This window comes from Gorilla gorilla, chromosome 18 (assembly GCF_029281585.2).
Source record: "Gorilla gorilla gorilla isolate KB3781 chromosome 18, NHGRI_mGorGor1-v2.1_pri, whole genome shotgun sequence".
Taxonomy (NCBI): Eukaryota; Metazoa; Chordata; class Mammalia; order Primates; family Hominidae; genus Gorilla; species Gorilla gorilla.
In genome coordinates, this window is record NC_073242.2 from 6,798,254 (window position 1) to 6,823,320 (window position 25,067).

Below are 25,067 nucleotides of genomic sequence, written 5' to 3' on the forward strand. Positions count from 1 at the left end.
TGCTGGGATTACAGGCGTGAGCCACCGCGCCCGGCGACATGTGTAGTTTAATTGATTATTGTGATGGAAAACTTTGTATCAACTGATCATGGGGTAACAAAGTAAAAAAGTAAACGATTATAAATAGTGGTGATGAGCCGGGCGCGGTGGCTCACGCCTCTAATCCCAGCACTTTGGGAGGTCGAGGCGGGCGAATCATGAGGTCAGGAGTTCCAGACCAGCCTGACTCACATGGTAAAACTCCGTTTCTACTAAAAATACAAAAATTAGCGGGACGTGGTGGCGCGCGCCTGTACTCCCAGCTACTCAGGAGGCTGAGGCAGGAGAATCGCTTGAACCCGGGAGGCCGGAGGTTGCAGTGAGCCAAGATCGAGCCACTGCACTCCAGCCTGGGCGACAGAGGGAGACTCCGTCTCAAAATAGAAAATAAATAAAATAAAATAAAATAAAATTCAAAGAGTATCTCCAGGATTGAGTTAATATTTCACCGAGGGAAAAAAAAACGTCTACCAGCGGAACCCGAGTTTAGTCCGGGTGCCGAGCAGCGCCTCTTGGGGTATCCTTCCACGGGGTGGGGTATCCTTCCAGGGGGTGAAGGCTACGGAGAGTCGCAGCTGCAGGCATGGCCTCCGGTCGGCGGACGCTGGTGACCTGGCGTTGTGCAGGGTGTCACTTTCTCCTTTAATTTTTTTTGATGTTTCAGTGGTTTACGAAGGTATTTGTTTTTGGTAGAGACGGGGAGCTCACTATTTTGCCCATGATGGTCTCGAACTCCTGGACTGAAGCGTTTACTAGGTATTAAAGGAAAAGAACTTCATTAAAATACAGATTTTTTAAAAAAGGAAAATAACACACCTCCGCAAGCGGCGGGCTCGGGATGAGGAGCCAGTTGCTGAGCTGGCATCGCGTGCCCCTTCCCATACACTCTACCCATCGCAAGTGCATCATTCGCTACTAATTACCCCTAGACTTGGGTTGTCTCCTGAGTGGAGACGACGGCTTGTGAGGCAGTTGATCCAGGCACCTCTCGCACCCTAAGCGAAGATCATACCCCTAGACCAAAGAGCCGAGGCAAAAATCTGGCGTTCGGTGTCTTTCAGGTCCCTCTGCACGTGCGCCGTCTCTTTGGGGTCCCGAGGATGCTCAGGAGCGGACGAGATCTGAACCGAAGCTTGGATTGCCGTGGAGGGGCGGGAGAAAGGCCAGGGTGGGACGGGCAGGCTGTGCAGGCACCACCGCGGAGTGATGGAGAGACTGGCCTAAGACAAGCGACAGCGTTTTATTGTCCGCCCCGGTGGCCTAATGGATAAGGCATTGGCCTCCTAAGCCAGGGATTGTGGGTTCGAGTCCCACCCGGGGTAAAAAAAGGCCGAATTTTAGTGTTCCTTACCGGGCAGAACACTTGGAATTTGGTATACTCCCGTAGAGGTGCGGAATTCTGGGAAAATTACCAAAAGGCTGTAAGTCAGAAACCTCAACCTGTTTTCAAGTAAGACCAGCACAATTTCAGGTTACAGAAAAAAGGAGCTGAATCTTTTACAGGATGTTAAGTACCATCCATTTAACTTGATAGAAAGGAATGATTGTTTATTTTTCCAGGTTTGTTAATTCTATTATGGTTACATATATTTTTTAAATCCTTTTTTTAAATAAACGCACAATTATTTACAGATTAAATTACAGGACAACTGGTTTGTTTTAAAAATCATAAAACTGAGGCCAGGCGCGGTGGCTTAAACTTGTAATCCCAGCCTGTAATCTCCGTTTCAAAAAAAAAAAAAAAAAGAAATCATAAGCTGGATGGAGGTATAGATGAAACTACTTATCCATGAGTAGATAATGGGGGACATGAGGGGACATTGCACTATTTTCTCTCTTTTAATACATATTTGAAATAGTCCATAGTATTCTTTTCTTAAATCCACGCAATATATGATGCCATCTTCAAGGTAAAAATTTCCCGAACTACAGGACATGGTGTAAAGTAAAATCAGAAGCCGCTCTGATGGGGACCACTGCTGGAGTTTTGTCACAAATATGTATAAAAACATGGTTGGCTTTTGCCTTTAAAACCCATATTTGGCCCGGGCGCAGTGGCTCCTGCCTGTAATCCCAGCACTCTGGGAGGCCGAGGCGGGCGGATCACGATCACGAACCAGCCTGACCAACATGGTGAAACCCCGTCTCTACTAAAAATAGAAAAATTAGCCGGGCGTGGTGGCACGCGCCTGTAATCCCAGCTCCTCAGGAGACTGAGGCAGGAGAATCACTTGAACCCGGGAGGTGGAGGTTGCAGTGAGCGGAGATCGCGCCACTGCACTCCAGCCTGGGTGACAGAGTGAGACTCCGTCTCAAAATAAATAAATAAATAAATAAATAAAACCCATAATTGGGACTCTTCTGTTTTTCCAGCTCTGGCCTGGCTTCTCCCAGTTCCCCAAACATCCTGGACCCCATCATCTCCACTGAAATCAGGGACCTCACCTCAATGGCATTACCTTCCTCACCTCAATGGGGTTACCTTCCTCACCTCAATGGCGTTACCTTCCTCACCTCAATGGCGTTACCTTCCTCACCTCAATGGCGTTACCTTCCACACCTCAATGGCGTTACCTTCCACACCTCAATGGCGTTACCTTCCACACCTCAATGGGGTTACCTTCCTCACCTCAATGGGGTTACCTTCCTCACCTCAATGGGGTTACCTTCCTCACCTCAATGGGGTTACCTTCCTCACCTCAATGGGGTTACCTTCCTCACCTCAATGGCGTTACCTTCCTCACCTCAATGGCATTACCTTCCTCACCTCAATGGGGTTACCTTCCTCACCTCAATGGCGTTACCTTCCTCACCTCAATGGGGTTACCTTCCTCACCTCAATGGGGTTACCTTCCACACCTCAATGGGGTTACCTTCCTCACCTCAATGGCGTTACCTTCCTCACCTCAATGGCATTACCTTCCACCATCATAGGCCACCTGTAGAGAATGGCCACCACAGAGCTACTTAAGGAAGCTGATGCTTCCGTGATGGATTTTTTCGGGAGGCCTTGTGAAAGGGAGTGTCCTGGCCTGGTGCGGTAGCTCACACCTGTAATCCCAGCACTTTGGGAGGCCGAGGCAGGCGGATCACGAGGTCAGGAGTTCTAGAGCAGCCAGGCCAATATGGTGGCACCCCATCTCTACTAAAAATACAAAAATTAGCCGGGTGTGGTGGCGCTCGCCTGTAGTCCCAGCTACTTGGGAGGCTGAGGCAGAAGAATCACTTGAACCCGGGAGGCAGAGGTTGCAGTGAGCCGAGATCATGCCACTGCACTCCAGCCTGGGCGACAGAGTAAGACTCCGTCTCAAAAAAAAAGAACAAAAAAAAAAAAAGAAGAAAGAAAGAAAAGGAGTGTCCTCTGGTCTTCTCAGTGGTATGCACATCATGCGTGAAAGATGCACTCCAACATTGCTTGGTGTCTTTAGGTTTCTTTCTCTACAGTTTGCCTGAGACGTTCTGGCAGCCCGGTCTTATTGAACATAGGCCACCACTGAGTTCAATTTTCAGCCAACCAACCAAGAAACCTGGTAGGGCCATGGTCAGCTGCATGAGATAACATATTAACTATAGGATCTTTGGGATATGCACCCAGATGGATAAATTCACCAGATACAAAATCATATCCCATCCTCCTTATGATGGCTTAAAGTAGCCAGACTTATTTTGTTTCTGTTTTGTCATGTATGCTGTTTTCTCCAAGGTCAACCTTTGTAGTTCAAGATTCTCAATTTTGAGTCCAATCTGATGTCACCACTTCTTCCTAATCAATGCTGTATCTTTCACACCAAAGATTTCCTAAGGCTGTGAATTCAATTTACATTGCCATTCTGCAACATGCCTAGTTAAATGACATGTTTGATTTTTAGCAATATCAGCCTTGTGGCTTTAAGGTTATTGTATGGTTGCCATAAATTGTCCCTGCGTCTCTGAACATGACTTAGTCTAAAAGTTTAGAGACCTGATCTTGTCATTTTCTTTCTGTAAGCAAACCAGGGCCTTCAGAAGACTTCTTTCCATGCCATGAACTAATGAAAGTCCGTGTGGTCACCTGTGCTGCAACAATCAGGCACAGCAGCCACTGGTCACCCAGGGCACTTGCTTCAGTCTGCAACTCCTCATAATCAACCAGGTCACACATTGCCTGATCACGATGCTGTTGTATACTGTGAATTATATCATCTCACATTCCATTGGTAAGGACCTCAGCACTGCATTGAAGCCAAAATTTGTTACCAAACCAATGTCCAGGTAGCAGTCAGGAAACCATCAGCTATTTTTTTTGTGTTTTTGTTTTTGTTTTTGTTTTTTTGTTTTTTTGAGACAGGGTCTCACTCAGTCACCCAGGCTGGAGTGCAGTGGTGTGATCACTGCTCACTGCAGCCTCGACCTCCCAGGTTCAAGTGATCCTCCCCAATCAGCCTCCTGAGTAGCTTGTACTGCAGGCACATGCTACTTATTTTTTGTAGAGACGGGGTCTTACTATGTTGCCCAGGCTGGTCTCAAACTCCTGGGCTCAAGCAATACTCCCACCTTGGCCTCCCAAAGTGCTGTTCTTATAGGCATGAGCCACCACACCTCCCATTAGCTATTTTCACAGAATATTTAATATGACAGTTATTAGAGAGGTATAAATACTTGTTTTGGTTTTTGGAGATAGGGTCTCACTGTGTTGCCCAGGCTGCAGTGGCACGATCATGGGTCACTGCACCCGCAAATTCCTGGGCTCAAGTGATGTTCCTGCCTTGGCCTCCCTAAATGCTGGGATTACAGGCCTGAGCCATGGTACCTAGCCCAGAACCAGATTACAAGGGTGAGATTCTAAATTTGACTCCCCTGCTGGCTGGCCGGCTGGCTGGCTGGCAATGAGGACCACGTCCCTGATGGTAGGTGAGAGTCCCTGGTGTGCTGTAGCGTGCAATTATGAGAATTTTTGCCAGTGTTAAACTGGGGGGAAATATAAGGAGAATTCCTCTTAAGGCAAATATTATGCAGAGAGGGTCCCAAATGCTCTGTTTACTGAATATGGAACGTGTATGCAAATTTTATACATACGTAATTTTTATTTATTTCTTTTTTTTTTTTTTTCTGTTTTTTTGAGACGTAGTCTCGCTCTGTTGCCCAGGCTGGAGTGCAGTGGCACGATCTCGGCTCACTGCCAGCTCTGCCTTCCGGGTTCACGCTATTCTCCTGTCTCAGCCTCCCTAGTAGCTGGGACTACAGGCGCCCACCACCATGCCCGGCTAATTTTTTCTCTTTTTTAGTAGAGACGGGGTTTCACCGTGTTAGCCAGGATGGTCTCGATCTCTTGATCTCGTGATCCGCCCGCCTCGGCCTCCCAAAGTGCTGGGATTACAGGCGTGAGCCACCGCGCCCGGCCAATTTCTTTTTATTATTATTATTTTGAGACGGAGTCTTACTGTGTTGTCCAGGCTGGAGTGCACTGGCACAGTCTCGGCTTACTGTAACCTCTACCTCCCGGGTTCAAGTGATTCTCCTGCCTCAGTCTCTGGAGTAGCTGGGACTACAGGCGCGCACCACCAAGCCTGGCGAAAATTTGTATTTTTTTTTTAAGGGCTGGGGGTCTCACCATGTTGCCTAGGCTAGTCTCAAACTCCTGGGGTCAAAGTGAGGGGATTATAGGCATGAACCACGACGCGCGGCCTCTTTTTTTATGAAACAAGACAAAGGGGATCCTGATATATCCTGAAGCCAGTTGGTTGGTGGAGCGTTCTATGTTTGCCTGACCAACAACTGCCGATTTGCAAGGTATACGGAGTCACTTCCACGTTTTCTTACTTACTTTACTTGACTTTCTTCCAAGTTGCAAGTCTAATCTGTCCGACAAAACCTTACGCCCAACGTGGGGCTCGAACCCACGACCCTGAGATTAAGAGTCTCATGCTCTACCGACTGAGCTAGCCGGGCGACGACGAGAAAACCGGTTTCCCACACGTCGGTTGGAGCTCTCCAGAACTTCCCTATTCTATATAAAATTGGTGGGGATGAGTCCTGGATCCGAGACATGAGACATGCTACATCCTGAGCGCTAGAGCCCTAAGCTCGGCGCGGACCGAGGACGCCGCCAGGCCCGTGTGGTCTGCCGTCCTTCGCGGGTGTGTGTCATGTCCGCCGACCCTCGTGGGGGTGTATCCTGTGTGCCGACCCTCGTGGGCGTGTGTCCCGTCTGCCGTCCCTCGCGGGTGTGTTTACTGTCTGCCGTCCCTCGCGGGTGTGTGTCCTGTCTGCCGTCCCTCGCGGGTGTGTGTCCCCTCTGCTGTCCCTCGAGGGTGTGTGTCCCCTGTCTGCCGTCCCTCGTGGGTGTGTGCGGCACCTGCAGCTCCCGGGAGCGGGAACATCGGGGACAAGAGCTGAAGGGACGAAGGACACTGGAGATGGCCAGGGGGAAACTCGGCGTGACTCTCTCTTAGGGTTGTGAGAGGTTCCAGGGTCAAAACACGGAGGTCCCCTCATTTTCAAACCCTCATCCCTGTTTAGGGCCGGCAGCGAGGCCTCACCACAGGGACAAGGCCGGTAGACCTTTCTCCTCCTTAGGCTCCCAGTAAAATGCTGGGTCCCTTGCCAGTGGAAAACGGAAGAAAAGTTTGGAGCGTTTCTAGAGCCGCCCGTTTGGGAAGAAATGAACTCTGACCCCAGCTCCGGCCCCTGTATCGGAGGTCCCAGGGCTGCGAGGGTCGCCTGGGCAGAGCTCAGGCCAAGAAGGAGCTCGGCTGAGGACAGGAGCCCGGGGTCTGTGTGGGAGACGGGATCCCTTCCTAGGATGCCCGGGCTGGCCTGCTGGGAGGCGGCGGGGTCTCCTCCTCAGGGTCCTGCACTCGGGTTTCACATTGGGTGAAATTTCTGGGCTGGGGCTCGGCACGCGAGACCGCTGTCTCACGCGGGCCACACAGACCACCTCCCCGCGGGCCGCAGCCCCTGGTCACCGGCCCTCCTCTCGGTGCTGGGGCCGCCTGGAGCCTCTGGGAGCCGAGTGGCCCTCGGGGAGGCGGCGCCGCGGTGCCCAGGTGCGGGGTCCGCCTCTGTGCGCCTGAGGGCGGGAGTCGTACAGGAGCTCTTCCCGGGGCTGGTCCCCGAGGCGCAGCACCTCCTACCAGCTTCCTGTGATCGAAACCGAAACCTCCACCTGCGCAACCCTCCCAGATGGGCTTGAGGTTGGGGTGTGGCCGGGACCCGGGCGGGGAGGGGTAGGGGTGGAGTGAAGGCGGGGACTGGGGGGGTGCGCGTGGAGGAGGAGAGTGGAACCGCAGATGTGGACCTCCAAGTATAGACGTCAGAGATAAATGCTGTCCTGGCTCGTTGGTCTAGGGGTATGATTCTCGCTTTGGGTGCGAGAGGTCCCGGGTTCAAATCCCGGACGAGCCCGCTGTTTGTTTTTTTTCGAACACCATCATTTTCTCACGGTGAAGATTGAGGACCTTCACGGAGTCCCGGCCGCAGGGAACTTGGTCTCTCCGTGGCAGCTGCAGGCGCCGGGGCCGATCCGACTTCCCGCTTCCGTCCGGCTTGCGACCCCTCGCCTTGCCCGGCTACAGGCAGGACTCGCCTGCGCCTCCTGACCGGAGCCTTCCACCTGGGAGTTCTGAGTGAGCCTAAGGCCTGGCGCTGGGGCAGTGGACCCCAGATCCGGGACCCGAAAGGAGGGCGAACGCCTCCACCGCCGCGTCTGCCTCTGCAGACGTGGCCCTAGATCCCGGGTGGCCATGGAACTTGGTCTGGGCGTGTAGTTTTCCTTTGAGTGGGTCGGTTCTAAGTTTAAATTTCGGACGAGCCCAGAGTTTCGAACTTCCTTCCTTTTTTCCTTCTTTCTTTCTCTTTCTTTCCTTCCTTCTTTCTTTCTTTCTTTCCTTCTTTCTTTCTCTCTTTCCTTCTTTCTTTCTCTTTCTTTCTTTCTCTTTCTCTTCTTTTCTCTTTTATTTTCCTTTTTCTTCTTTTTTTGTTTTTTGGTTTTTTTTGACATTGTCTCCTTCTGTTGCCCAGGCTGGAGTGCTGGAGTGCTGGAGTGCAGTGGTGCGATCTCGGCTCACTGCAACCTCAACCTCCCAAACTCAAGGGATCCTCCCACCTCCACCTCCCAAGTAGCTGGGACTACAGGTGCTCACCACCACGCCAGGCTAATTGTGTGTGTGTGTGTGTGTGTGTGTGTGTGTGTGTGTGTAAAACCGAGGTCTCGCTGTGTTGTGGAGGCTGGTATCCAACTTGCACTCAAGCAATCTTCCTACCTCGGCCTCCCCTCACAAAGTGCTGCAATTACAGGCCAGAACCACCATGCTCAGCTGGTTCCTTTTCCTTCCAGGTCCTGAGGTCGCAGCGGCGCGTCCCTCCGGTACATGGCGGGGAAGAGGTGCGGTTCCGGGAGCCTGCGACGCCTCTGGGGAGTCCAAGCCCGGCTCCTAGCCCTTTGCCCGAGGACGGAGGAGGACCTGGGGGGCTTCCCCTAGCTGATGGTCTCAGTTCTCCAGGGGCGGCGGAGAGAGCAGGAAGCCCCAAAACCCGAGCTGGGTTTCCTGTTTGGAGTCGCAAGGTGTGGCAATGTTGAAGTTCGCCGTGCCCCTGCTCCCCATGGGAATTAGAATCCGGTCCAGGACCAGCATCGGGAAAGGGGGACAGTTTGTGACCGAGGAAACTAGGACTGATCCAGAACAGCGAAGGCAGAGACGCGCTGGGCTCATGAAGCGCGACAAACGCCCTGACCCCTCTTCCGCTTGGCTCGTTGGTCTAGGGGTGTGGTTCTCACTTAGGGACCACAGGGACAAGCCCGGGAAACCCAAGAGGTCCCGGGTTCAAATCCCGGACGAGCCCACACTTTAAGAACCCAGCAGAGGCTGGGCGCGGCGGCTCACGCCTGTAATCCCAGCATTTTGGGAGGCCGAGGCGGGCGGATCACGAGTTCAGGAGATTGAGACCATCCTGGCTAACACGGTGAAACCCCGTCTCTACTAAAAATACAAAAAATTAGTCGGGCGTGGTGGCAGGAGCCTGTAGTCCCAGCTACTCGGGAGGCTGAGGCAGGAGAATGGCGTGAACCCGGGAGGCGGAGCTTGCAGTGAGCCGAAATCGCGCCACTGCACTCCAGCCTGGGCGACAGAGCGAGACTCAGTCTCAAAAAAAAAAAAAAAAATCAATGTTTGTGTCTGTGGCTTTGTCCTTGGGGCACATGCGTCGTGGGACACAGGCTGTTTAACCAGGGAATTTTTTTCTGGGGCAGTCAGGGTGGATCTTGTCCTGAGGGACTCCTCCGAGTGACTGGAGTGGTGGTTGCATCCCAGAATGAGTGAGGCTTGTGACCTGGAGCTCCCAGACAAAACCTACTCACGCAAGGGAGCGTGTCCCGCAGAAGTTGAGCTTTTTACGACTGCAGATTTGCTCTCCTGCCGAGGCAAGGCTGATAGCAGTGGCTCACTTCGTTGACTAAACTAAGGAAAACTGTGGGTGGCTTTGTCTGGTAACTGGGTTCAAATCCCTCATAGGACTGATTCTAAAGTTGCCTTGCTCAGAGAGAAATGAAGCGGGGCCAGGATCCAGTGTAGAGTGAGCTTTGGCTGGCTGGCGGCGCGCAAGGCCGGACTGCACAGGTGGCAGGGGCGTGGTTGTCAAATAATCAAAATGATTAGGCACTTCAGGTCCCCGGGAAAGCGGGCACAGAGGTGGCCACCCCTGTTCCCCTCCTGGCACCATGATGGTCAGGACCGCCGGGAGCCCATGCCCACCTCCCTTAGCTCCCGTGGTGCGCCCGGGGGAAATGTGGTTGGAAATCGCGGCGGCCGGGCACGGTGGCTCACGCTTGTAATCCCAGCACTTTGAGAGGCCGAAGTGGAAGAATCGCTTGAGCCCAAGGAGTTCAAGCCCAGCCTGGACAACGTAGTGAAACCCCACCTCTACAAAACAATTTTAAAAGTTAGCAGGGCGTGGTGGTGCGCGCCTGTGATCCCAGCTACTCCTGTGTCTGAGGCAGGAGGATCGCTTGATCCTGTCTCAAATAAACAAAGGGCGGGGCGCGGTGGTTCACTCCTGTAATCCTAGCACTTTGGGAAGCCGAGGCGGGTGGATCACTTGAGGTCAGGAGTTCGAGACCAGCCTGGCCAAGATGGTGAAACCCCATTTCTACTAAAAATACAAAAATTAGCCAGGCACGGTGGCGGGCGCCTGTAATCCCAGCTACTCGGGAGGCTGAGGCAGGAGAATCCCTTGAACCCGGGAGGTACCCTTGGCGACAGGGCAAGACTCTGTCTCAAAAGTAAACAAACAAAAAACAGAAACGTACATGGGAATGGGGAAGTTTGTGTGCCTGTGGGGGCAGAGGAGAATTTGCAACTCTGCACTTTCCACCCAATTTTTCTGAGAACCTAAAACTGCTCTTAAGCTGTTTTTGTGTGTGTGTGATTTTTTTTTTTTTGGTTTGTTTGTTTTGTTTTTTGTTTCTTTTTCTGAGACGGAGTCTCGCTCTGTCGCCCAGGCTGGAGTGCAGTGGCGCGATCTCGGATCACTGCAACCTCTGCCTCCTGGGTTCAAGCAATTCTCTACCTCAGCTTCCTGAGTAGCTGGGATTACAGGCGCCTGCCACCATGCCCAGCTTTTTTTTTTTTTTTTTTTTTGTATTTTTATTAGAGACGGGGTTTCACCATCTTGGCCAGGCTGGTCTTGAACTCCTGACCTCGTGATCCACCTGCCTTGTCCTCCTAAAGTGCTGCGATTACAGGTGTGAGCCACCGTATCTGGCCTGCTTTCGTTTGTAAAGCCCATATTTTTCTTCTCTTGGGTCTCCAATAACTGTGATGTTAGATCTTTTGTTGAAGTCCCACAAACACCCGAGGTTCTCTTATTTTTTTTTAAGTTTATTGTCTCTCCGGGTAATTTCTATTGTTCTGTCTTCAAATTTGAGGAGTCTCTTATTTTCTTCCATTCTGCTGTTGCCCATTCATTAAAGCTCCTTCCTTTGGTTTTGTATTTCTAGGGTGTAAACTTTCCGTTTAGTTATTCTTTATATTTTCTACTCCTTTCCTGAGACTTCATATTTTTTCATTTGCATGAAGCAGGGGTTTTAGTTGAAGCATGTTTATGGTGGCCGCTTCACCACCTTTGTCATCCCGTCAGATGGTCCAACACCGGTGTAAGTGTCCATTGTCCGTTGATTGACATTGTTTGTTGTTGTTGTTGTTGTTGTTTTGTTTTTTGTGTTTTTTTTGAGACGGAGTTGCCCAGGCTGGAGTGCAGTGGTGCCATCTCGGCTCACTACAACCTCCGCCTCTGGGGTTCAAGTGATTCTCCTGCCTCAGCCTCACGAGTAGCTGGGATTACAGGCGGGTGCCACCACGCCTGGCTAATTTTTTGTATTTTTAGTAGAGACGGAGTTTCATCATGTTGGCCAGGCTGGTCTCCAACTCCTCACCTCAGGTGATTCACCCGCCTCAGCCTCCCAAAGTGCTGGGATTACATGCGTGAGCCCCCGCGCCTGCGCGCCCGGCCTGATTGACATTTTCAAGCTGGGATTTTCCAGGCTTTTAGAATGACCAGGTCTGCGCTGACACTCCCTGGCTGGGAGCAAGAGGGACGCCTGGGACTGCTCCCCTTGTGGACAAAGAGGAAGTTGGGCCGATGTCCGATGTCCGATGACCGCCAGGCCGCGAGGCTGCTGCTGGGCCCTGGGTCACAGGTCGAGGTGTCAGGCCTCTGAGCCTAAAGCTCAACCATTATAACCCCTGTGACCTGCACATATACGTGCAGATGGCCTGCAGGAGCCAAGAAGTCTGAAGAAGCCAAAAAAACACAAAGAAGTGTAACAGCCAGTTCCTGCCTCAATTGATTAACCAACATTACAACATTCTACCATTGTGACTTGTCCCTGTCCTACCTTGGCTGATCAATCGACTTTGTGACATTCTTCTTTTGGAGAATAAATCTTATGACCTCCCTACCATATACCTTGTGACCCCCTCCTCTGCTAACAATAGATAACCACCTTTTACTGTAATTTTCCGTTACCTACCCAACTCCTACAAAGCAACCCCTTCCCCATCTCCCTTTGCTGACTCCTTTTTCAGACTCAGTCTGCCTGCACCCAGGTGATTAAAAAAGTTTTATTGCTCACACAAAGCCTGTTTGGTGGTCTCTTCTCACGGATGCGCTTGACAGAGGCCGCCCTGCAGTTCCTGTTCCGATCTAAGGAAGGGAAGGAGAGGCGAGGAAGAACTGGGTCCCAAGACAAGCGGGTCCATTTCGTGAGGCGCACACTCAGGACAGACCCTACCCCGCTGCTCTACTCTTTCCCTTCAGTCCCTCCTTCCCGGCCTTCCCTGGCCCCCTGACCCCGCACTGATCATTAATGCAGAAGCAGCGCAGACCAGCAGCCGGGATCGCCTGTAATCCCAGCACTTTGGGAGGCGGAGGCAGGCGGATCACCTGAGGTCGGCAGTTCTGAGGTCGGCAGTTCGAGACCAGCCTGACCAACATGGAGAAACCTCTGTCATGAGCCGCTTGCCTCCACCGTGCACGCAGATCTGCAGGGGAGTGGGAAGAGGCAGGCTCTTTGGGTCATTTGAAACGGTTTGGAGATATGCAGAGGCCGGGCTCAATATTAAGTAGGAATTGGGATTTATATTGGCAGCGAAGCGTGGACCCAGGCCCCTTCGGATCCGCACTTGGGCCCCAGAGAGAGGATGTTCCCTTCCTCCCCGCCTCCCACTCAGGACCACCCTGAGAGGTCCCGGCCTGGAGCCATGGCTAATGGTCCCTGACTACAAATTCCACCTGACTGGAGGCTCGGGTTTGAGGTTACACAACTCGCTGAGAAGGGGAGGATAGGGGCTCCCAGATGTCCAGAGACCCCGGCAGGGACTGTGCACCCAGCTGTCTGAATGCCAGAGGCCAGCTCCTCGGGTAGCGATGCCTGCACCACCTCCTCGGGACTAGAGTCACCACAGTCTTTGTTTTTTTGTTTTTGTTTTTGTTTTTGCAGCGCCTGTTTTGAGGATTCTGAGCATTAGGGTGGGAAGCAAGTCTTATTACATTAGCCTGGCTAGCTCAGTCGGCAGAGCATGAGACTCTTAATCTCAGGGTCGTGGGTTCGAGCCCCACGTTGGGCGGAGCTTTTTACCATTCTTAGTACACAGAATTCAGCATCATCACAGGTGACCCAGTTTCCGAAGCTTGGCCCCTAACTGGAAGGTAAAGTTTCATTGAGTCCCAACTCAATCTGTGACCCCATCAGAGATTTCAAGGCCTCCTCCCAAATTCATCGATCTGACCACTGGACTGCTGTGTTATCTCTCACAGCCAGTGTCCCAGAACCAGAGTCTCTTAGGAAAAAGAAGAGGAGACTTTGCACCCCAGGAAGGTCTGTCTGCTCACCCCTAGGCTGGGATAGAGAACCTGGATCCCTTTACTTTAGTACAAGACCCAAAGTTTCTTTCCCTCCCCCAGGAGACTCAGTCCCAGGGCTGGAGGTGGATGTGCTGCTTCGAAGTTCAGCCAAGGGAGAAGGGCCCTCCCACCCAGTTCAGCTAAGACTGTGGGTCAATGTAGGGGCCAGCCCTACAGGGTCTGTGGGGTTTTCTCCCAGTGTATGTAGATGAGAGACCGTAGAAATAAAGACACAAGACAAAGAGATAAAAGAAAAGAGAGTTGGGCCCCGGGGGGACCACCACCACCAAGACGCGGAGACCGGTAGTGGCCCCGAATGCCAGGCTGCCCTGTTATTTATTGGATACAAGGCAAGGGGGCAGGGTAAGGAGTGTGAGCCATCTCCAATGATAAGTGAGGTCACGTGGGTCACATGTCCACTGGACGGGGCCCTTCCCTGTATGGCACCCGAGGAGGAGAGAGAGAGAGGAAAGACAGCTTACGCCATTATTTCTGCATTTTAGAGGCTTTTAATACTTTCACTAATTCTGCTACTGCTATCTAGAAGGCAGAGCCAGGTGTACAGGATGGAACGTGAAAGTGGACCAGGAGCGTGACCGCTGAAGCACAGCATCACAGGGAGACGGTTAGGCCTCCAGGCCTGACTAATATCAGGCCCTCCACAAGAGATGGTGGAGTAGAGTCTTCTCTCTAAACTCCCCCGGGGAAAGGGAGACTCCCTTTCCCGGTCTGCTAAGTAGCGGGTGCTTTTCCTTGGCACTGACGCTATCACTAGACCACAGTCTGCTTGGTAACTTCCGTCTTCCCAGACGCTGGCGTTACCGCTAGACCAAGGAGCCCTCTGGTGGCCCTGTCCGGGCATAACAGAAGGCTCACACTTGTCTTCTGGTCACTTCTCACCATGTTCCTCCAGCTCCTATCTCTGTATGGCCTGGTTTTTCCTAGGTTATGACTGTAGAGCGAAGATTATTATAATATTAGAATAAATACTAATTACTACAAACTAATGATTAATTATACTTATATATAGTCATATCTATGATCTATATCTAGTATAACTCTTGTTATTTTATATATTTTATTATACTGGAACAGCTCATGCCCTCGGTCTCTTGCCTTGGCGCCTGGGTGGCTTGCCGCCCACTGGTCAACATGGAGAGACCACCTCCCACCTGCTCCACAGTCCCCCGGCTAACTCAGGCTCTTGGGAGAGACACCAGGGCCCCAGAAACCAGTATGACCCAGCCATTACTTATCTCTCTCACTGTTTGGATGGTGGCCCTTGTTATTAGGAGACCAGGAGTGCAGCCACCCAGTCCCTCCAAAACATGCCTAACAGGTTTTTTGGAGGCGAAGGCAACCCTGTGTAGGATGCTAATCCACCATAAAGATTTCTCATTAATGCCACTTCTGGGACAGCCTCTAAGAATTCCAGTTCATCTATTGTTTCTTGTGTAAGACTAACCATAAATTCTGCCCTTAGGTCAAAACAACCTTGCTGCTATTGCATTTACCATAAATCTTGCCCTTAAGCAAGTGCCTTAAACATTCCTTGTGAAGCACATACACCCTTTCCCTGTGGTATGTAGACCCTAGGTCTGGGCAGTAAAGGCATGGAGACCCACTATCTTGTCTCCCTGCCACGAGAGACCCAGAAGTGGATTCTGTTCATAAGCCCCTAATAAATGTTTCTTTCCTAAGAAAGATGATTTGTCAGTCTTTTTCTTCAGCCTGGCACCTTCCTTGGACTTTGGGTGTAGGTTTGCATTATGGTTGTAACCAGCCAAAGTGTGTCTTTGGAATGGGAGTCAAACCTTGATCTCTGGGCTTTAGAGTGGCTTTGGACACGTTTCCCAGTGGGGGTGCTGAGGCAGTCTGGGGGCCCTGAGGAAGGCAGATCAGAGGCTGGGACAAAAGGCTACAGGCACCTCACCAGCGCAGGTCCCAATAATGCAGCACCATCGCCTCAGCCTCTGGTCAGAGTTCGAATCCCACCTCGAGGATGTTGGCTCTTGGGGCCTTATAACCATGACCCTGTGTCACAGCGATACATGGGGAATGGGGCTGGGGTCACTTGTATCCTTGGCCTGTGAGGGTTGCAGAGCCAGGGGTGGGGTGCGGACTGGTGCCCACTCTTCTGTCCGAAACTATCAATCCTGGACATTTTTCAGGGAGGGGATAGGGCTATCCTGTGATTGTCATTGCTTCTTTTTAGAAAGATTGGAGCTATCAGGCCGGGCGTGGTAGCTCACGCCTGTAATCCCAGCACTTGGGGAGGCCGAGGTGGGCGGATCACGAGGTCAGGAGATCAAGACCATCCTGGCTAACACGGTGAAACCCCGTCTCTACTAAAAATACAAAAAATTAGCCGGGCGTGGCGGCGTGCGCCTATAGTCCCAGCTGCTTGGGAGGCTGAGGCAGAAGAATGGCGTGAACCCAGGAGGCGGAGCTTGCAGTGAGCTGAGATCACGCCACTACACTCCAGCCTGGGTGACAGAGCAAGACTCCGTCTCAAAAAAATAAAAATAAATAGAAATAAAAAAAAAAAAGAAAGACTGGAGCTATCAAATAAAGGCCGAACTAGGTATATTCCAAGAGTACAAGGTTGGCCTTAAATTCAAGAAAATTATCAAAATAATTCATCATATTAACAGAATAAAAAAGAAGTTATGTGGTGATCTTAATGTTTGGAAGGGCGCTTGATGCAATTCACACCTGCATTAATCGTTTGTTTGTTTTAGAGGCAGATTCTTGCTCTGTCACCCAGGCTGGAGTGCAGTGGTGCAATCTCCACTCACTGCAACCTCCACCTCCCGGGTTCAAGCAGTTCTCTCTGCCTCAGCCTCTCGAGTAGCTGGAGTAGCTAGGATTACAGGTGCCCACCACACTCGGCTAATTTTTGTATTTTTAGTGGAGTTGGGGTTTCACTATGTTGGCCAGGCTGGTCTCGAACTCCTGACCTCAGGTGAGCCTCGGCCTCCCAAAATGCTGAGATTACAGGCATGAGCCACCGTGACCAGCCAGAATCTTACTTTGTTACCCAGGCTGCAGCACGGTGGTGAGAACACAGCTCACTGCAGCCTCAACCTCCTCAGCTCAAGCAATACTCCCACCTCATGCACCAGCTAATTTTTTTTTGTGTTTTCTGTAGAGAAGGGGCCTCACTATGTTGCTTAGGCTGGTCTCAAACTCCTGAGCTCAAGGGATCCTCTTGTGAGACATTGCGTCCCGCCCATTATTTTCCTTCTTTGTTTCAACTCCCATCAGTTACCAGTTCCTGGACTGGAATGCTGTTCTTCCTCCTCTTTCTTGACTGGCCCCTTATTTTCTCTCCTGTCTCAGCTTAAATGTCACTCCTAGACTCATTGTTCCCATGTCAGGAACTCATCTATATATGACAACACCCTTATGACAGCCTGTAATTTTTGAAAGTCTATTCATTTTATTTTATTTTTCCAAGACAGGGTCTTGCTTTGTTGCCCAGGCTGGAGTGCAGTGGTGTGATCGTAGCTAACTGCAGTCTCAGCCTCCTGGACTCAGGAATTCTCCCACCTCAGATTTCCAAGTAGCTGAAACAACAGACGTGTGCCACCACAGCCAGCTAATTTTATTTATTTATTTAGATGAAGTCTTATTCTGTCACCTAGGCTGGAATGCAGTGACGTGAACTCAACTCATCGCAACCTCCACCTCCCGGATTCAAGCGATTCTCTTGCCTCAGCCTGCCGAGTAGCTGGGATTACAGGCATGTGCCACCACGCCAGACTATTTTTTGTATTTTTAGTAGAGACAGGGTTTCACCATGCTGGCCAGGCTGGTCTTTAAGTCCTGACCTCTAGTGATCCACCCGCCTCAGCCTCCCAAAGTGCTGGGGTTACACGCATGAGCCACCGTAGCCGGCCTGATTGATTTATTTAAATTTAGCTACCGGGTCTTTCTATGTTGCCCACGATGGTCTTGAGCTCCTAGGGTCAAGTGATCCTCCCTCCTCTGCCTCCCAAAATGCTGGAATTACAGATGTGCATCATTGGGCCAGCCTATTTACTTTTTATTTTAAAACAATTATAGATTCACAGTAAGTGGTCAAAAAGAAAAAAAAAGTACAGAAAACTCTTGGGTAGCATTCACCCAGTATCCCCTAAGACTTCCATAACTGTGGCTCAGCATCAATGCCGGAAAATGAACACTGGCTGTTTTTTAAAGGTATTTTTCTTGGTTATTGTCAATCTTCACTTTGAATTGTGTGCTCCTTATTTTGTGCCCACCATTGTGCCCACCAAAAAATTAGGTGCATGCTTTAACACATGAGGCCTATGATCTTTGAGAATAAAAAATTTGACTCCATGTAGATAAATCTAGACCTGACTTGTTCTTTTTCATTTTATTTTATTTTATTTTATTTTATTTGAGACAGAGTCTTGCTCTTGTCGCCCAGCTTGGAGTGCAGTGACGTGATCTCGGCTCACTGCAACCTCCGCCTCCCGGGTTCAAATGATTCTCCTGCCTCAGCTTACCAAATATCTGGGATTGCAGGTGCATGCAGCCAAGCCCAGCTAATTTTCGTATTTTTAGTGGAGACGGAGTTTTACCATGTTGGCTAGGTTGGTCTCTCATTCCTGACCTCAAGTGATCTGCCCGCCTAGGCCTCCCAAAGTGCTGGGATTACAGGCATGAGCCACCCTGCCCAGCTTGACTTGTTCTTTTTTGTTTGTTTGTTTGTTTTTGAGACGAAGTCTTGCTCTGTCACCAGGCTGGAGTGCAGTGGCCCCATCTCAGCTCACTGCAACCTCCACCTCCGGATTCAAGCGATTCCCCTGCTTCAGCCTCCCGAGTAGCTGAGACTACAGGCATGCACCAACATGCCTGGCTAATTTTTTGTATTTTTAGTAGAGATGGGGGTTTCACCATGTTGGGCAGGCTGGTCTTGAACTCCTGACCTCGTGATCCGCCCGCCTCGGCCTCCCAAAGTGCTGGGATTACAGGCGTGAGCTACCGCGCCCGGCCGACTTGTTCTTTTTTAAAAAATTAAAATATGGTCTGGGTCTTTTACTTTGGAAAAGGGGTGTTAACTTCAGAACTGTCCTAGGTTCAGTTCAGATCCCCAGGAGGGAAGGGGGTTAAAGAGAGAAGGAAGTTGAGCCTCTGAGCCCATTGCGCCCCGGAATCTGGGAGGCGGCGTGACCAGGTGCCCGGGTTCCATCCGCTGGGGCTGGGCAGCCCCTCTGCCCCCGCCCAGTACAGAGGCTCCTGCCGGGGGAGGCGTCCATCGCGTTCGCTTACTTCTCTAGACCAGCAAGCGAGGGACGCGGAGACTGAGTTGGCTGCGGCCACCGGGTCCCCGGACACCGTCTTCATTCACTCCCACCCTCAGTCAAGCACCTGTACCCGCAGTCCTTCCCTAAAAGAAGAAAAACGGCCGGTCGCGCGCTGTCCAGAGTACTCAGTCCTGGATCCAGGAGGTGGCTGGCGGTGGAGCTGATTTCCGGGTTCTTAAACCCGGGCTCGGGGCCCAAGGCCCCGCCTGGTGGGGTCGCATCCTGCAGTTTGAGAAACCGAAGAAGGTAGGAGAGGGAGGAAGCGCCGGCTTTTCCTGTGAAAGATTCTTTCATTAGCTCCATTCTTGTTCTTGCGCGCTGGATTTCCCAGGCTAACATAAACAACAGCTGATCACTGCAGGCTGGGCTCCTCTGGGACTCGCACCGGGGCCTCTCGCACCCAAAGCGAGAATCATACCTCCAGACCAACAGGCCTCGGTGGCGGGAAGCACCATCTTTGCTCCTCTACTCCCTCACCACCACCCCCCCACACCCCCGCGCCTTATCTTTCTGGAACCCAAGAGTTTGTATTCTCCGCTCTCCATAAACGTCGATGCCAGCGCTAGGAGCGTGGCCGGGAGCCCACGATCGCGGCAGCGAGAAGCCCAAGTAGAGGGGAGGAGGGAGTCCCCGGAGTGGGACAGCGCTCAGGTCTGGGGTGGGGTTGATCTAGGGCAAAATAGGGCGGGCGGCCTGTGGCGCTGGGCAGGACCCTCTCGCCCACCACACGCGGAACTCGCTGGATCCTCTCCACATCCAGGCCGCGTCCACTGGCTTTCCAACCTGCTCACGTCCTTAAAGAAGGATTCAAAAGGTGTTGCGGCATTGGCCCATCAGGATTTGAACCTGAGGCCCACTCTCACCCTAATCATAACCGCAAAACCACCAGCGCCTGGAGAGAGAGTGAGAGAGAAACAGAGACGGAGAGAGTGTGTGTCGCTTTCATGCCCTTTGCCGTCGCTGCTCATCCCCAGTGACCTCCTGGAACTTTTTCAGCTCTTGCTGACAGAGGAAGAGACGGGGGCAGAGCTAACGTCTGAGTCAGGGCAGAGGCGCTGGGCTCCATCCAAGGGAGGCTATGGGGGCGCCTCTGGGATGGAGCCAACCACCGGTGCAGTCGGATGAAAGGTGGGCTGGCCGCTCAGCCATCCTCCTAGGGCCAGGCCTTGGGTATGAGTCAGCAGCCCCAGGTGTGAGCGCAGTCCCGGTAACCCCGGCGCAGGGGAAAATACAGCGGGGAGCCCCAGGCTGCAGGCCTGACCCTGAGCATCCCCTACCGAGCCCAGTGTGGATGGGCTCTGTCTCCACGGGGCTGGTTCACCAGGGTCTCCCCGCAGCGACCCCAGAATTCTGCCAATCACTTGGGGATGGCGATGAGCTCTATCCACTTCGGAATCAGCCGATTTGTGCCGGATTGGAGGCACCTGTGTGAAATGTCAGCGGAAGTACACACAGGGGAGGCTCGTTGGTCTAGGGGTATGATTCTCGCTTCGGGTGCGAGAGGTCCCGGGTTCAAATCCCGGACGAGCCCTAAGAGTGGTTACTTTTCCCTTGTTATTTTAGAGAATATACAGCTTGAAAATCGGGGACCGAGCCTGAAGCCTCAACTACCAGTCGCGTTGCTCCACTTCAGGTCGGTCCAGGTCTATGCCTCAGCTGCAAGGGACAAGGATGCTCCTGAGGCTGGCCTGGACGGCACTTGCCTCAGCCTCGCTGGAGCCCCGCGCCCTTCTCCTTCCCAACCCCAGACCAGAGAAGCTGTACCCTCTGCAGCCCGGGTTGCTCAGCTCCACATGGGCTCCGGGTATGGTGGAGGCCGGTGGTTGGGTTCTGAGTGATCGAGTAGTGTGCACGGTCTGGGCGGGCCCTGGAGAGCTATTCGTTCCTCGACCTCCCCTCCTCGCCCTAGAAACCCACCTCTCTGCAGGCCAAGGCGGAGTCACAGATGAAGCTCGTTGAGAGCAGGTCAAAGCTGCGGGACCCGATGGCCCCCTGCTGCGCTAGCCAGGAAGGTGCCCAGGAGCCACATATGGCTCTTAAGCACTTGAAATATGGCTGGTCCCCTTGAGATGAGCTGCTGTGAGTACAAAACACACATCGGGATTTTGAAGACTTTGTACCAAAAAAATAAGATATCTCATTCTCTCATTACACATGGAAATTAGATTTCGTGTCTACAGTATTGAATAATATACACACATATGAAAAACATATATTTTATATCTAAACATATATATTTTATATGTGTTTATATATTATATGTAGTATATATGTATCATATAATTATATTAATATGATTATATCATAATAATATAATTGTATTATATAATTATACTTTTCTTTGAGAAGATGTTGCTCTGTTGCCAGGCTGGAGTGCATTGGCACCATCTCGGCTCACTGCAAACTGTGCCTCCAGGGTTCAAGAGATTCTCCTTCCTCAGCTTCTGAGTAGCTGGGAGTATAGGTGGGTGCCACCACGCCTGGCTAAATTTTTTTTTTTTTTTGAGACGGACTCTCACTGTGTCTCCCAGGCTGGAGTGCAGCAGTGCGATCTTGGTTGGCTAACTGTAACCTCCGCCTCCTGGGTTCAAGTGATTCTCCTGCCTCAGCCTCCTGAGTAGCTGGGATTACAGGCGCCCGCCACCACACCTGGCTAATGTTTTGTACTTTTAGCAGAGACAGGGTTTCACCACATTGACCAGGCTAGTCTCAAACTTCTGACCTCGTGATCTGCCCACCTCGGCCTCCCAAAGTGCTGGGATTACAGGTGTGAGCCACCATGTCTGGCCCTAATTTTTGTATTTTTAGTAGAGACGAGGTTTCACCATGTTGGCCAGGCTGGTCTCAAACTCCTGGCCTCAAGTAACCTGCCTGCCTTGACCTCCCAAATTGCTAGGATTAAAGGTGTGAGTCCCTGGGCTACCACACCTGGCTAATTTTTAAATTTTTTTCATAAAAACAGGGTCTTGCTATATTGCCCAGGCTGATCTTGGACTCCTGGCCTCAAGTGATCTGCCCACCTTGGCCTCCCAAAGTGGCTGGGATTATGGGTGTGAGCCACTGTACCTGATCTACGTGTCCTCTTCTCAATGTTTCTCTTCCCAGCATTTGGGGCCAGACAGAGAGGAACATCTGTGGAGACCACGTCCCAGGTGGCTCTAAGGCAGGTGGGACTTCCACAGCTCTGCTCCTGCCTCCAAAGCGCCCCAGGCAAGGTCAGGGACCCCGAGCACTGTAACCCCAGCCCCTGTTTTTGTTCAACAACAACGTCCTTAGGGCTTGGACCCAGGGATTGGCTAACAAAGAAACAAGCAGCCATGACTCAGCGACCCCAGACCACAAACTGCCCCAGCAAGCAGGTAGCCCCGAAGCCTGTTTGAGGTGGCAGAGAAGGGGATGTGGTTCCTTGGCCACTGCAGCTCAGATGAGTCACCCACAGTCCTGGGATTCCAGCCCCACTCCTGCCCTCCATTTCCTCAGGTGGCAACTCTAGAACTTTGGCTGGTCTAGGGGACTCAGCCCCAAAATCCGGAGTCCTTATTGACATAGGGGATGTTGGAAATCAGAGAAGGCCTGATAGGAGCAGCCAAGTCACCTAAGGCCTCAGATCCAGGGAAAAAGAACACCACCCGTCGCTAGCTCAATCAGTAGAGCATGAGACCCTTAGTCTCAGGGTCGTGGGTTCGAGCCCTACGTTGGGTGGAATCTACCCTTTGAAGGGAGCCCTTTCATAGCTCAGGCCTTGTAGAGCTTGTAAGCAACACGGAGAATACTGTTTGGAGAGATCTCCAGGAAAATTCCTAGCTGCCTCGTTGCATGAGGAGGAGGGTCCTCTGTTCTGGATCTCTGACTTTTTTTTCGGGGGATGCATTCTGTCTCACGTTTTCCACGTTTAGGGATCCATTTGGGGGACGTGGCTTAAGCAGGGAGAGCAGAGCCAGGCACAGAGGTGCAGTTCCCATAGGTGTGGTCTAGGTGGTGCTCCTTCACGAACTGGGGCCTTCCTGCCTTACCCGTGACTTGGCTTTGGCCGGGTAGAGTCCCCTCCACCCCTCACTCTGAATGAGAGTCACATCTTTTCCATGGGTGGACAGTAAGATTATCATACATGGGGTTGCCCAACTGGGGGATACCACAGGGGGAATGTCGGAACTGCTCCATGGGAATCCCAAGGGCGATGTTTTGTCTCTGGAGGAGGAAGGGAGCAGGCAAGCAGCTGGGCAGAAAAGCCCCAGGCCACAGGAGGCAGGTCCTAATGTCCCATTGTCCCACTGACCGAGGGACTACAGCTACACCCCAGTTCCTGGCAGAGGAACTGGCTTGGATTTCAAACCTCCCCAAGCCTCCTCAGCTTTGCAAATGAAGGGACTCAAGGCAGTGCCCTGACCCTAGGGCAGCCAGGAGGAGCAGGCTGGCTGAGGTCCTGCCATAGAGCATCTCTCTGCCACAGCCTGTCAGGGATCCAGGCCCCGACCCGGCCTCTGAAGTCCCCTACAGCCTGGGAATGGGTGAAAGGGGCTGAAGACCTTGGTCTGCCTGCCTCTGGGGCCAGCTCTGTTTCGGCTTGACATGCTCCTCTCCATGCACATTGGGCCTCTAAGGGAGGCGGGGACTCAGAGCTAAAGCTCTTACTCCAGGCCTTCACCCCACGTTTAGTAGCCTTTTAGGGCCCTGGACCTGTGAGTTTAACTGAGACCTCTTACCAGCCCATTGTGGGGCCAGTACGGCAAACAAGAAACAGACGTGTTTTTATTATTATTATTATTATTATTATTATTTTGAGACAGAGTCTCACTCTGTCACCCAGGCTGGAGTGCAGTGCCACGATCTTGGCTCACTGCAAGCTCCATCTCCCGGATTCACGCCATTCTCCTGTCTCAGCCTCCCGAGTAGCTGGGACTACAGGGGCCTGCCACACGCCCGGCTAAGTTTTTGTATTTTTAGTAGAGACAGGGTTTCACCGTGTTAGCCGGGATGGTCTCAATCTCCTGACCTCGTGATCTGCCTGCCTCGGCCTCCCAAAGCGCTGGGATTACAGGTGTGAGCCACCGCGCCCAGCTATTTTATTACTATTATTGTTATTTGAGACAGAGTCCCTGTCACCCAGGCTGGAGTGCAATGGTGTGATCTTGGCTCACTGAGACCTCTGCCTCCCGGGTTCAAGTGATTCTCGTGCCTCAGGCTCCCGAATAGCTGGGACTACAGGGACTCAACAGCACTCCCGGCTAATTTTTTGTGTTTTTAGTAGAGACAGGGTTTCACCATGTTGGCCAGGCTGGTCTCGAACTTCTGACCTCAGGTGATCCGCCAGCCTCGGCCTCCCAAAGTGTTGGGATTGCAGGTATGAGCCGCTGCTCCCGGCCTCGGACAGTTCTTTTAGGGGTAGAGGGAAAGATGACAGGACCAGGCTCCCCATCCCTCATCTGCACCCAACAAATATGGACCCACAAAATTGAGGCTCTCAAAGGCCCCAGCTTACACATCTGTAATGTGAGGATAATGGCAATTAAAAGATTAATTCGAGTATTAAAATTTCTTCATGTTTTGGTAAAGCATGTAGAACAGTGCTTGAAGACTTCCACATTAACTCTTGGCTGCCCAGCCTATACATTTCAGACTTGCCCAATCACATGTGCCAATTCATTTAAATAAATCTAATAAAAATAGCAACACATCCATGCACGTGTACACATAAGCGTCATCCGTCTCAAATATCTCTTCTAATGGTTTTGTTTCTTCTTTCCAGAGCCTAGCTGATACAGCAAATCCTCTAGGTGTTTGGTATGGTGATTCACCAGCCCAGGAAGAAGTAAAAAAACGGAAAGCCCAGGTCGAAGCCCCAGTGCTGGGGCTGAACGTGAGGGGTCACCCCATACACACTCCCCTCTCGCTGCTGGAAAAACCTTCTGAGGTTAGAGCTGCCCTCAGCCCCTCCCACTTTTTCTTTTCTCTTTTAAACTGCTCGTTTCCTGTCCGGATCGCCTTCCTCCGGGCGGCAAGGCCCGACCACCACGGCAGCATAACAGCCTGCCCCAGTCTGGCTAGCTAGATGGGTCGAGATGAGACTCCACTCCCCCCAGCCCCTACTCTCAGGCATGTGACTTGAGCCCTCTCAGGCATCTCCCTTAAACCTTGGACGTAGGGTTTGAGGAGCGCCCCCTCCTGGCTGAACTCTGGGGTCCTGGAAGAAATAGGACCTCAGCGTGGAGTGAGAACAGAAGAGCCAGGAAAAACAGAGTCCACGGGGCGCCTGAAGCCGCCGCCCCCACAGCCCTGCCAAGGAGGAGACTCGAACCTGGGGAGATGCAAGTGCTGAGGACTCAGGGGGGATTCTTT

General features: G+C 51.9%; 1 long non-coding RNA gene and 5 other non-coding genes across 6 annotated transcripts; 5 read left to right on the forward strand and 1 right to left on the reverse strand.

The window, feature by feature from the left end:
• The first annotated feature begins 1,288 nt into the window (after positions 1-1,288).
• Positions 1,289-1,361, forward strand: TRNAR-CCU (transfer RNA arginine (anticodon CCU)). Its single transcript has one exon. It is a non-coding gene; the product is annotated as a tRNA-Arg (tRNA).
• A 4,533-nt stretch (positions 1,362-5,894) lies between these two features.
• Positions 5,895-5,967, reverse strand: TRNAK-CUU (transfer RNA lysine (anticodon CUU)). The gene has a single exon. It is a non-coding gene; the product is annotated as a tRNA-Lys (tRNA).
• A 1,383-nt stretch (positions 5,968-7,350) lies between these two features.
• Positions 7,351-7,422, forward strand: TRNAP-UGG (transfer RNA proline (anticodon UGG)). Its single transcript has one exon. It is a non-coding gene; the product is annotated as a tRNA-Pro (tRNA).
• LOC129527526 (uncharacterized) lies at positions 7,357-8,870 on the forward strand. Its single transcript, XR_008672512.2, has 3 exons — positions 7,357-7,643; positions 8,038-8,151; positions 8,354-8,870. It is a non-coding gene; the product is annotated as an uncharacterized lncRNA (long non-coding RNA).
• Positions 8,871-13,066: 4,196 nt separating this feature from the next.
• Positions 13,067-13,139, forward strand: TRNAK-CUU (transfer RNA lysine (anticodon CUU)). The gene has a single exon. It is a non-coding gene; the product is annotated as a tRNA-Lys (tRNA).
• Positions 13,140-20,190: 7,051 nt separating this feature from the next.
• Positions 20,191-20,262, forward strand: TRNAP-CGG (transfer RNA proline (anticodon CGG)). The gene has a single exon. It is a non-coding gene; the product is annotated as a tRNA-Pro (tRNA).
• The last annotated feature ends 4,805 nt before the right edge of the window (positions 20,263-25,067 follow it).